Here is an 11961-nt window from a genome sequence, read left to right as displayed (position 1 = left end):
TACGAATCTCTTGCAGTTGGTATTCTTTTTCATTTTGTAAAACTGTGACACGATGGTGTTCACCTTTGTTGTTACCTACTAGTAATGATCTTTTTTTTGAGTGGTGTCATTAAAATTCAGTTACTCTGACGCTTGTAAGATGTTCTAGTAATAGTAAGCAAGTCTCTATTCTAAAAGTATTCGTATATGTTGCTGTTGTAGCATGCAGGTTATTGCTTTTCCTTTGTCTGACAGAAAGCTCCTTCATTCACAATATTTTACTTTTGCTCTAGTGGCATTTTCTCTTTTTTACTCCCTTTTTGTTGTAAATGACACATACTGCTCCGGATGGATGGTTGAATACCACGTTGAGGTAGTTCCGCTGGTGACTGTGTAAACCACATAACTGTAATATTAATATTAATATCTAACAACTGCCAAAGTCTAAGAAAATAGTTATGTCTATCATTCAACATCCAGGATTAGTAGTCATACTATCGAGAATATTGATTTGCACCCATTTTACCATTGAGCAGACACATTCTTGTTTGGCTCTACTGTCATTAAAACTAGTAGTTTTATCATGTTGTGACACTTCATGGGTAATTAGCATATCAATACCACATAGGACATAGAAAAGAAATTTACAGAAAACCAAGTGATATACTTTAACATGGATGATTCTTTGCACACTGCTTTTTCCAATGAACAAACCATAGCGGGCGTCCAACACAATTGGCACATATCTTCTCCTTAAAGTAAAAGATATCTGAGGCGGGTAGGTTACACTGAGGGCACTGCCATTCGTATTTTTTTAATCAGATGTAGTAGTGTTGATAATCGAATTGTACGGCAATTCACCATACAGACTAGTCACCCACAGTGCCATCGCACCTGCATTCGCTGGTGTCATTAGCAATTCATTTACTTAGCATCCATCTACTTGAAGCACGTCATCACATTAGGGGTGTTTTTGGCATCGGCTGAAATGGTCAACCTGACTTTCTCTGAATAGGTCTCACTAGTTTATTATAATCTCTTAACGTTAAATGCAGGAATATAGATATATTTGATCAAAGTCTGAATGCCCCGTCGCCTCAACAGAACAGTAGTCAAATTTTACAGTTTCATCGTCAGAACATATAAGCTGCTTTATTGGAAATAATGCCAATTTGAATCGCCCCAGAAGTGAGGTGCACTACTGTTCCAATTAGTGTTGTAAATCACTTGTATTATTTATATACGTGTTATAATTGCATTATTTATATGGACCGGGAGGCCAAATTCTTCAAAACAAACTTGAAACAAATGTTCATGAAAAACCCACTTCCTAAATTGGTTAAACATTTCTTTGATTCCTGAGAATTTCAAAATATTCCACTGTGAAATATAATTTTACAGAACCCTTCAATACTAGATAATGAGTTTCTACTAGTGAACTCTCCCTTCGAGACAGATTAAAAAAACATTGTGCTCTGTCAAATGGATGTATTTTTATCAGGAATGCAGTCGATTATCATCCTCGAGGTTTCACCCTTATTATGCGAAGTGAGTCACAATAATAGCGCGTAACTTTGGCAGCCATACTGTATTTAATAATACAAATTGTGTGGATATGACACTAAATGTACTTTACTTTTCACTATAATCACCTCAGTTTAATTTATTTAATTTGGTATTTTGAATTGCCAAAGTATGAACTGCTTGTGTGGATATATGTGTATTTAATGCTGATAGTGTTGGGGAATACATGATATAACTTCATACGTTCAATACCCTATAGGCAGCACTATCCTATAAATGACTTCAAATGTACATAGAATAACGTAACAGTAGTCATATTCAGTAGTAAGAGCACACATAATTGCGAATTGTGAATTATTTCGCTTTTGGGTAGTTTAAATAAAAGATTACGCACTGTCCACTATTACGCAACTTTAATGGTTGCGTCGAGCTCGAGTAAAAAATGTGAATATCAATTACATTCGAATTCGTCCTACAGTTTTCATTAGATGACATGATATTATATGACAATTTATTTGTCTCGTTCGTGACAAGAACACTCTTCAGACGCGAATGTCCGACTATATTTTTTGATCGAATATGTATATGAAATCTATAGAGATTCGGAAACACAAAGCAGCGATCATGACTATTCGGGATTCTTACATTTTTGTTTTCAACTCACCTCGGATATATCGAATATTTCCCCAAATCTCACCTTGAATTTATATTAGCTAGTTTTCTTTGAATAAACTGATTATTGAATGTTCACAAGAAGGCCTAATTATTACCCAGGAAACTGGCGTTCTATGGATACAATGTTTTCAACATTGACAGATATCATTGACCATGCATACAATAATATATTTGCACTTTAGTATTACGTTATAGGTGTGAATTAATCACATTAGAGCTGTAGTTGTGGTTTATGGGAATTAAATATTACTTGAACGTTCTGTGCAATTGTTCAGTAAATCATTATTCTAGCTAAAGTCGCGCGTATACATGTAAAATAACATGTATAACTCTCACGAAGAGACTCGGAAGAGACTTTTTGCATATGTAATGTAATACATAATAACATGAGAATATAGCCGCATAGCACTGGATAATTACTGACACGATCGCCTTTATTATTTTGATGGATAGCAAAAATTCTGAAGGTAATGCTCGCAACTAAAGCGATGCACAAACTGTGTGGTCAGCACTGTATACTATGAGAAGACTCAATGATGACAAAATAAGAATACCATATTGTACATGTCATTGTAAAACTATTTAACAGAAGACATCATGCGCTAGATGAATGTACGAGATGGCTATAGGCAGTGCTCGTATTAACGGGTAGGCACAATATATATATATTGTTATTCTTTGAAAACACAAAATACTATTTCATCTTCATATTTTACAATCCATATTCTTATATTTAAATCTGTTCTGGTAATCTGAAAGGTAACAATACGTGGTACAGTTTGCCTTAATTACATATTGAAATATTGCCAGGAATAATCAATACAACTTTGTATGCATACCTTTTCCCGACATAATATACAATGACTATAGTTCTCAGGATCTACAGTAGTAATAAATACACAGAAATAATGTTGATGTCATGTTTTCAGAAGACGTAGCCATATCGATTTGATTTTTGATTTGATTTGATATTTGATTTGGACCATACCATTTCAAGCTACAGGGTCTAAAAATGATCCAACAACCAATAAACACATCATTCACCAACCACAAAAATAGTATTCATAATTGAACAACCAAGAAAGCAACAGACATCAGGCTGCCCCTAAAGATAACGAAACAGCATGTTACAACCACTCCTCCACTCCTCCTAATATACCTCCTAATATACCTCTTCAGCATCAATGGTTCCTATACTCATTGGAATGCATGTACAATTGGCTTAACAAATAGCTGCACGCGTCTCATCAAATGTTTGACCAACCAATAGTTATTGTTGAGTGAGGGCGCTATTTACTAATGAAAAGTAACATTAATCCTCTTTCTCCCATAATGTAATTTTTAGTAGCCGGTGATTTGCCCAACCTAATTTGAGATTACCTCCCACAGTGCAGCAAAATGTAATTGAGTGATCACTGGTTCATTGCCCAAGTTGCAGAAATATGCAGTCTTGAACATGTGGGGTCTGGCAGCACCCCTGGGTCAGGGATATCATATATCCTGCAGCCAACCATGTTAGCATATAGAGGTGACTCAAGGGAATATTTTTCACTAATCCTGTTTATTTGGTGCATTCCTGAGGATAAAACAGGACGTGTTTTTGTCAGCTCTCCCGTTGAATTTTGTCTACATTGAATTGCAAGAAACCCGCACACAGCTCATGCTGAGAACTGGTAAGTACAGTTCAGCCAAGGCTAACTACATAAAATACTGTAATGGATACACGAGCCTACAGTTTCATACCACAGAGCATAGCCTAAGTGCTGATCGGTCAAGGCTAACTCCATAAAATACCGTAATGGATACAGGAGGCTACTGTTTCATACCGCTGAGCATAGCCTGAGTGCTGATCAGTCAAGGCTAACTACATAAAATACCGTAATGGATACATGAGGCTACTGTTTCATACCGCTGAGCACAGCCTGAGTGCTGATCAGTCAAAGCTAACTACATAAAATACCGTAATGGATACACGAGGCTACTGTTTCATACCGCTGAGCATAGCCTGAGTGCTGATCAGTCAAAGCTAACTACATAAAATACCGTAATGGATACACGAGGCTACTGTTTCATACCACTGAGCATGGCCTGAGTGCATGCCAGTTCAACTCTGCTGGTAGCAAGTACACATATAAAAGCCTTGGTTCATCCACACTATAAAATATCCATACTGGGGCGGTATGAAAAATTGATAACTACATGTTGGCTCTGCTAGAATGCAAATATTTTTGATATGCACTACTGTCATTTATGTGTGATTCCTTTGCATGGCGTTTATTTTATGGTGTCCAGGAGAGTTGCAGGAGGACACGCTGATTTCTCTATCCAAGTGCCCTTCCTTCTGCACCCTCCCTTATATGCATGGAAACCTGTTTCCTGTCAGTAACAGTGGGTTCTCATTCATTGTTATTACAGGAATTGGTCCAACTGTGAGCCACTTGCATGAAGCATGTCCTCATTGCAGCTTACTGATGCAGAAAAGCTTCTCCTTACAGAGCCTTCAACAACCAGGTCTGGGAAAGTGCGACAAAAACAGCAGAAAAAAGGGGATATTGAAAAAGATGCAATTGTTAGTGACATTGAAAATGAGGAAAAGATGGATACAAGCAATGACACATCTGACAGATCTAATATCACAAGCATACAAGCAGAAAACAACAAGTGATGCCTTAGAGTAATGAAACATTACAATTCACTTACCTCAAAACTGAATAAGAGATGCCACGCAAGTTGAAACCATGGGGCTATCAGTTTAGCTCACACATAATCTCCTTGAAATACCATTTTCTAGCTAGTAAATCACATCTAGTGTTTAAATAAATATGAAATATGCAAATGAATTATGTATTTACTGGGTTTTAATTTTGCTATTTTTGGCGATGAGTAAAATTAGATGAATTAAATCCAAGTAAACAAGTAAAATAACAATAAAACTCATTGTTGTTACGCGACCTTAAACACCCACTGAAAAAGTTCAAACATTAAAATAGAAAAATTAAATCAAATTTAAGTCATTGCTAAAAGGACTTCACCTACCTGTCTGTTCATTAGTATTTTATCATCATAAAATTATTCTGTCATCTGAAGATGCTGCAAATCATTCGCCGGTATTTCCTGAATTTGTTCCCACTGCCATATTGTCCAGTCTGGCATACGTACATAGAGTGTCTGTGAATACCTGCTGGCGGTATTGCCTTCCAGGTTAAGTGTTTGATGCAGTGCCAGTACAGTTTTGGGTATTTCCACCGTATACTTCATGTTGTTGTTTGTGATCTGCGTGCTGATCTGCGAATCGTGTGATCCAGAATAGGTATGAAAGCATAGGCTAGATGTAGGTCGCCCAATCGTCTTGGGATCAATGCATACCGTTGTATCAGTCGCGATGCCGCATCGTCGACTTTTCGGCGACGAGTCTAACGACATCTGTGACTTGCTTGATGTTGATGACATGGAGAAGGGGATATCAGAAAGCCCGGGCCAGGATAAGCAAGGACAGCAATTGTTATGTTCCCAAGTATGTGTTCTAATATCATCTCATGGCCACGCATTTGTGACTGAATCAATCAATTCATTCACTGGTTCAATTACCTGCACAAAAATCATGATCTAGGCTTCTGCTCACTACATCAATATACATTACGGTAGTTGATATACCACAGAGTTGAGAGGCCTACCATTCTTGATTTGGGACGTTGTATATATTGAAGCCATAGTTATAGAATTATTATTTTTTTCAATTTGTATCAAATTGTATCAATGCCTGCTTCTTTTTCCTACAACTGATCTTTGAAACCGTTTATCAAATTTGCTTTTTTTATCGGAAACTTCCGCTGAATCACACAACTTGTTTCCATCAACCAATTTCTTTCGTCTTTGAGTGAGCAGTGACATACTTTCAGCAAACCTACTTTTAGCAGCGACACAATATGTTATCACTGCAAATGCCATCAAGCTGCTGCTGGAAACGTCAACTACTTTCTTTATTATTAAATTCAAAATTTTCTCGACCGTCAAAATTGTTAGCATAGGCAAGTAAGATACTGAATCAATAGAGACCCGCTACCCTGTACATATACTTCAATACCTGTGAAGTACCGAGCTGGTAAGATTACTAGTAATTGTTTCAAAAAAGTTGTAGAGCAGCTGGATTATTGACATGCCGATAATTTATTGAAAAACATATGCTTCAATCTCAAATACGTTGTCAATCAAATATTTCGCATACTGATAACGTAATTTCGAGTTTCTTTATTTGTTTAATACACAGGACGAAGTCTCATTCACAGACTTCAACGAAATAATAAATAACAAGGGTAAAAGCACACTATGATATTACGATCAAGTGTTTGTTTGTTTATATGCGAATACTATTGTGATTGGGATACTAGTTTTGGGGAGACTATTTTTTAATGTAATTACATGTGCAGCAATTTGTTTTTTTTCTAGCATGGCACAGTAACTGTTTCAGAAGACCTGACCATTTTATGAACATAGTGTTATTGTTAACTCGGCTACGATTCGGGGTAACACATATAACAGCGCCATCAAATGGTGATTGCGATAGTTACATATTTATCCTATGAATCAAGTTGTGCTCAACGCTGTCATTCAAATAATCTAATTATCTAACTATCATCTTAAATAATTTACATTTCACAGAAACTATGCAAGTGGAGAAAATCTAGAAGATTTCGTGAGACATGAAGCTTCTCCGAGATTGCAGAAAGCTGTAACAGACAAGAACGGGGAACCATTCTATTCGAAACCACTGCTGTATTTTATGGTAGAAAATATCATTGCTACAATGTGCTTTGGTCAAAAATAAGCAAAAGTAATTCTGAAATGATAAATTGTACAGACCGAGTAACCGAATATAAATATATGATGAGTTCAACCATCAATCACAAAATATACACAAAACTTACTGAATATAGCATTTTCACAGATATGAGGTGAATGACCCCGAATTTAAAGAAATCATTTGGCAATGGACTGGTTGCTGTTTATATCTCGATATTCCAATATATGCCAACTAAGGGTTTTGGTGAAGCCAAGCGTTTTATGGCAAAAATGGCTTGGTTTAATTCAGGGAAAGATTACTGCCCACAAAAAAAATAGCAAAGGTATAAAACCTACACTATATATAATTTAAAGCTTTTAAAACATTTAAAATGATTTTTCTTTCGCGTATAAGTTGTCCAACTCATTCGCTATGCCTAGACATATAATATATTCGCGATTTAAAGATGTTTATTACATTGTCAATGTCGACCTCTCTTCACAGCAACAGGGTTTGTTTCTCCTTGACTCATTGCTATATGACGAACACCACACATGTGGAGCAGGATGACTGCACTCTCTCTATAAATTTGTAACTTCCAATCTTAAATGTTTTATATATGTATTTCACTCGCTTGTTTGACCATATAATGTAATGTATTTGTTAGTCTTGTAAATATATTGTCTTTTATTGCGGATAATCCTGAAGTACATGACCTTATTGATGACCTACTAAATATTCAAAACGAAGCCCAGATAGCAGGCGAAGATCAGGCAGATGTTTCAAATGTGGTGGAATTATTTCAAAGAAGTGGACGAAACTTAAGGGTTGTTGTTGGTGTCATGAAGAGACTAATAAATTAGTATAGGGCTGCTGCCTTGTTGAATTATTGACATGCCGATCATGTATTGAAACACTTATGCTTCAATCTCAACAAATACGTTGTCAATCAAAACATTTGCAAACTGATAATGTAATTGCGAGTTTGTTTATATATTTTTTTGCGGGATGAAGTCTCATTCACAGACTTCAACAAAATAAATAAATAAGAGTAGAAACACAATTTGATATTAAGATCAAGTGTTTGTTTATATGTGCATATTGTTCGATTGGGATACTAGTTTTGGGGAGACTATGTTTTAATGTAATTACATGTACAGCAATTTGTTTGTTTTTTCTAGCATGGCACAGTAATTGTTTCAGAATACCTGACCATTTTATGAACATTCTGTTATTGTTATTGGCTTACGATTCGGGGTAACACATATAAGAGTGCCAACAAGTGGTGAATGCGGTACAGTTACATTATGTCTTCTAGGAGTATCATCACCTTATATTTTTTCATTTCTGTATAACTTGATTGTTTAAAGCGCTAGCGTAATCGCGTGGTGAGTGACGGAATTGCAGTGAAGCCACTTCACTCGAATAAGCCATAATGGTAAAGATCAGATGATATAGACCAGAATGTATATACGTGTTGCTCGGGTCGAAGTTTGAAGGCTGAATATGCCCTAATATGCTAGCACTAATATTTATGCTATTCTTCTCAAAAGACGGATTGGCTATGCATGCTATATGCAAGATAGCAAATTGCGGCTCATTTTTGTCCAACATGACGGCCAAACCACAGACTGATCTTTTTTTTTTCCTTTTCTCACAAGAAGCTTTAACCATACATGTCATGTGCAAAATATCAAGTTGATTCCTAAAGCATTATAGAGAAACAAATCCCAAATGTGTTGGTTATAGTTGTGGAAAGAGAAAAATGCTGTTGAACTTATTGTTTACTGTCCGAAGTCAGTTAAAAATGCAACATGGTAAATTTCAAAGAAATAGGATAACTGGGAAATCAGTGAACAAATACTTGCTTTTTAAGAGAAATCTAATATGGCAGCCAAACCACGCGATCAGCCTCCCAAAATCTCAAGCCATAGTGCGCTTCCAAGTAGATGATAAAAAAACAATACGTCAATATGTTCAGTGGCTCTGAAGAAGAAGATTTTTAAGCATGTTTGTTTTTCGGGGTACAAACATGGCGACAATTCACGTGATCGCATACGTTTCATTCTTTAGACAGGTAGCCAATATCCCAATACAGCTGCAACACAAAATCAGAATGCATAGACCTTCATAAATGGTTCAAAATGGCCACTTTCACGGTAACTTCAATTCAAGATGGCTACCGCACCAATTGACCAATCATAATTCTGACAGTTGGGTATACCACGTCACGTTAGAATTTAATATAATAGAAAATTTCAGACCATTCCATCTAACGTGTTTTCACGACGACCAGACAAAAAACGGCGGTCAACAAAAAATAGAAAGAAAAACCTGCACTAAGATAAAAGGGGCCAAACTTACTTTTACCCTAATAATTACTTTAAAGGGCGGTGGTCGTCGCGCATGCGCGAGATATGGACAAAGATGGTGACATTGACTATTGTACAGACCAGCAGTACCAACTGAAGCGTTACTGAGATTTAACTATGTAATTTCTTTGGTGATTGGAAGGTATCAGGAGTCACCTTTGGTAATTAGTGCACGTTGCGCCCAGGTCAAAACTCGTGCTCACGATTTCCGCCAGAAGAGCACATTGGATTTGTGGGGAAAAAATAAGGTTGGCTAACACAAATGTCGCACATGCACAGCGCGACAACGACCATTCTTTAAATATAACATATTGCTTTTAATTTAAATACTGTGTCTCGCTAAATTATTGTTGTTGAGTTTATAAAACATCAGTTTGCATGTATGTTTTATTATTAGTTTAAACTCAGAGTTACATTTACACCACTCAACATATCCGAGTTCGATTATTACTTCCTTGAATATATCAGTCAGTAGGTAAGAAGTAAGTGAGTGAGAAGATGAAATTATGTCATAGATGATTGACCTCACTGCGGTTGATTTTTCAGTAATCGAAATAATACCACATATCCACCTTCTTCTTGAACATAATTGGAAACTATTATTTTCTGTACTTGTTCCAAATTGTTGTCTTTCAGTAATCGATCCAATACAGGTCCCTCGAGTTGTGATATGAATTTAGTATTGAGGCAAATACAGATAATCCCATCTATAAAAAGTCACAAAACTTAATAGGTAATGCGTTAACAAAAGTTAATAAAAAGACAGGAATAATTGTGTCATATTAATTGTGATTTTTTATTATTGTCTGAATATTGTGTTTACTGTTTAAATGTCAATAAAATATAAATTAACTTACTTGGATAACAGTATTCTATTCTATTCTATTCCATTCTATCAAACATTTATCATATATTCAGATATCCATCAATGAAAGCACCACAACAAACAATCCCATCATACGTGTCTGCCAATGATAGAAATATTTTATGGAAATAAGAACTTGATTAATGTTTCAGTTGATGTGTTATTAATAAAAACATATCAAACGTCCAACACCAACTCAACATTTTTTCCAAAGTCATTTAAATGTATTAAACAAGGACTTAAACTACTTACTTGGCTTCATTTTCATAACCGGATGCTCATCCAATTTGGCACATATTAGTTGTCTATAACATACTTTGAGTTCGGCTTTTTGCAAACTATCGTCAGAAAGATCAACGGCGTCAATGTTTCTGTATCCAAGGTGTTTAAGCTAGACGAAAGAAGAAACACAACTGAGACACACATTGAAAATGGAAGTCACAATCGGGAAGCAAAATTACACAACAATGTAAACAATTATTATACACACAGTTATTGAATATAACATATGCTCTTACCTCCAACCCAACAAGACCTGTTCCTGCTGCACAGTAAAACGTAGGCATTGCGTTCAGGCAACAAGTCAGACAAGCAATTAGCTGTATACTTTTGCTAATAACAAAAATAGAGTAAACCCATAATTTATAAAAACAAATGTGCAATATTTAGACTAGTGTTCATCGTCCTGGCTACCGCCACAAAAGATAGCTCACTGGTTTGAAAATGGCCGACATACTTATATGACTGTGTGCAGTCTATCACCTGTCTGAAAAAAGCTTATTGCTTTATGTGTCAATCAGCTGAATTATTGTTGTGACACTCGTAATTGTAATCAACTTGGTAGGCTATACACTACACTGGTTAAGCTTTCAGATGTATTCATTATTATAGTGGCATACATAATAACTAAAGAATGTCTGAATCACCCATCAATTTTAACACGTTTCAGCTCAATGCTGCCCGCCTTAAGACGGATTTGATTAATCCGACCTATCCTTGTTTTATAATTGTGTAAATTAAAGACACACAGGGTATTAGTGTGTGAAATGTGTGTGTATTTTTGTTTTTAATTTCGCCGTAACATACTGGCAAAACTTTAAAAAACTGTGTGCAAAATACCTTTTCAAAAGTTTTACTACATGTATTATAGTGTTCCCTTATCTCCTGTGATGATTTCGTCGAATCATGAACAGTTACCATATTACGAAATGCTCGGTCAACGTTTTCAACTTACTTCTTGTTTTTCACAAAGATAATCTCCAGAGCATCACATTTTAGGTGTGATTTGGATATATCATATTTGCTGGTACAACTCCAGGCATATTTTGCAGAAGGTTACTAATTTTTATCCATACATGAAAAAAGTGAAAAAAATTCGAAGGAAAATTAATGCTTACAATTATGAATTGTTGATACCTCAAGTTTTTCATCATAAATATTATAAATAGGCTAAATTTGTAATAAATGTCCAAAACGCCCTTCATCCATGCACTGACCACCGCTATTTGAATAGTGTAAAAACCGGCACACGTGTTAATAATACACTCACTATTTCCGTGCACACTGACTGATTAGAGACAAGTGTCCAATAGGCAGGTCACATTTTGAAAAATTGTGTCTTCACAAGTACGGTTGCATTTGATTATTTCCTTCATTCAACCCGCGTACAATTGAAGAAGTCCAGGTAATGATAATATTGACGTTTTCATTTTATTTATCATTATGTTATGGTGTTATATTTATTCATAATCTTTGCGACACTTTCC

Source organism: Saccoglossus kowalevskii, chromosome 4 (assembly GCF_978046115.1).
Source record: "Saccoglossus kowalevskii chromosome 4, keSacKowa6.1, whole genome shotgun sequence".
Lineage (NCBI taxonomy): Eukaryota > Metazoa > Hemichordata > Enteropneusta > Harrimaniidae > Saccoglossus > Saccoglossus kowalevskii.
Note: the sequence above shows the minus strand (reverse complement) of the source record.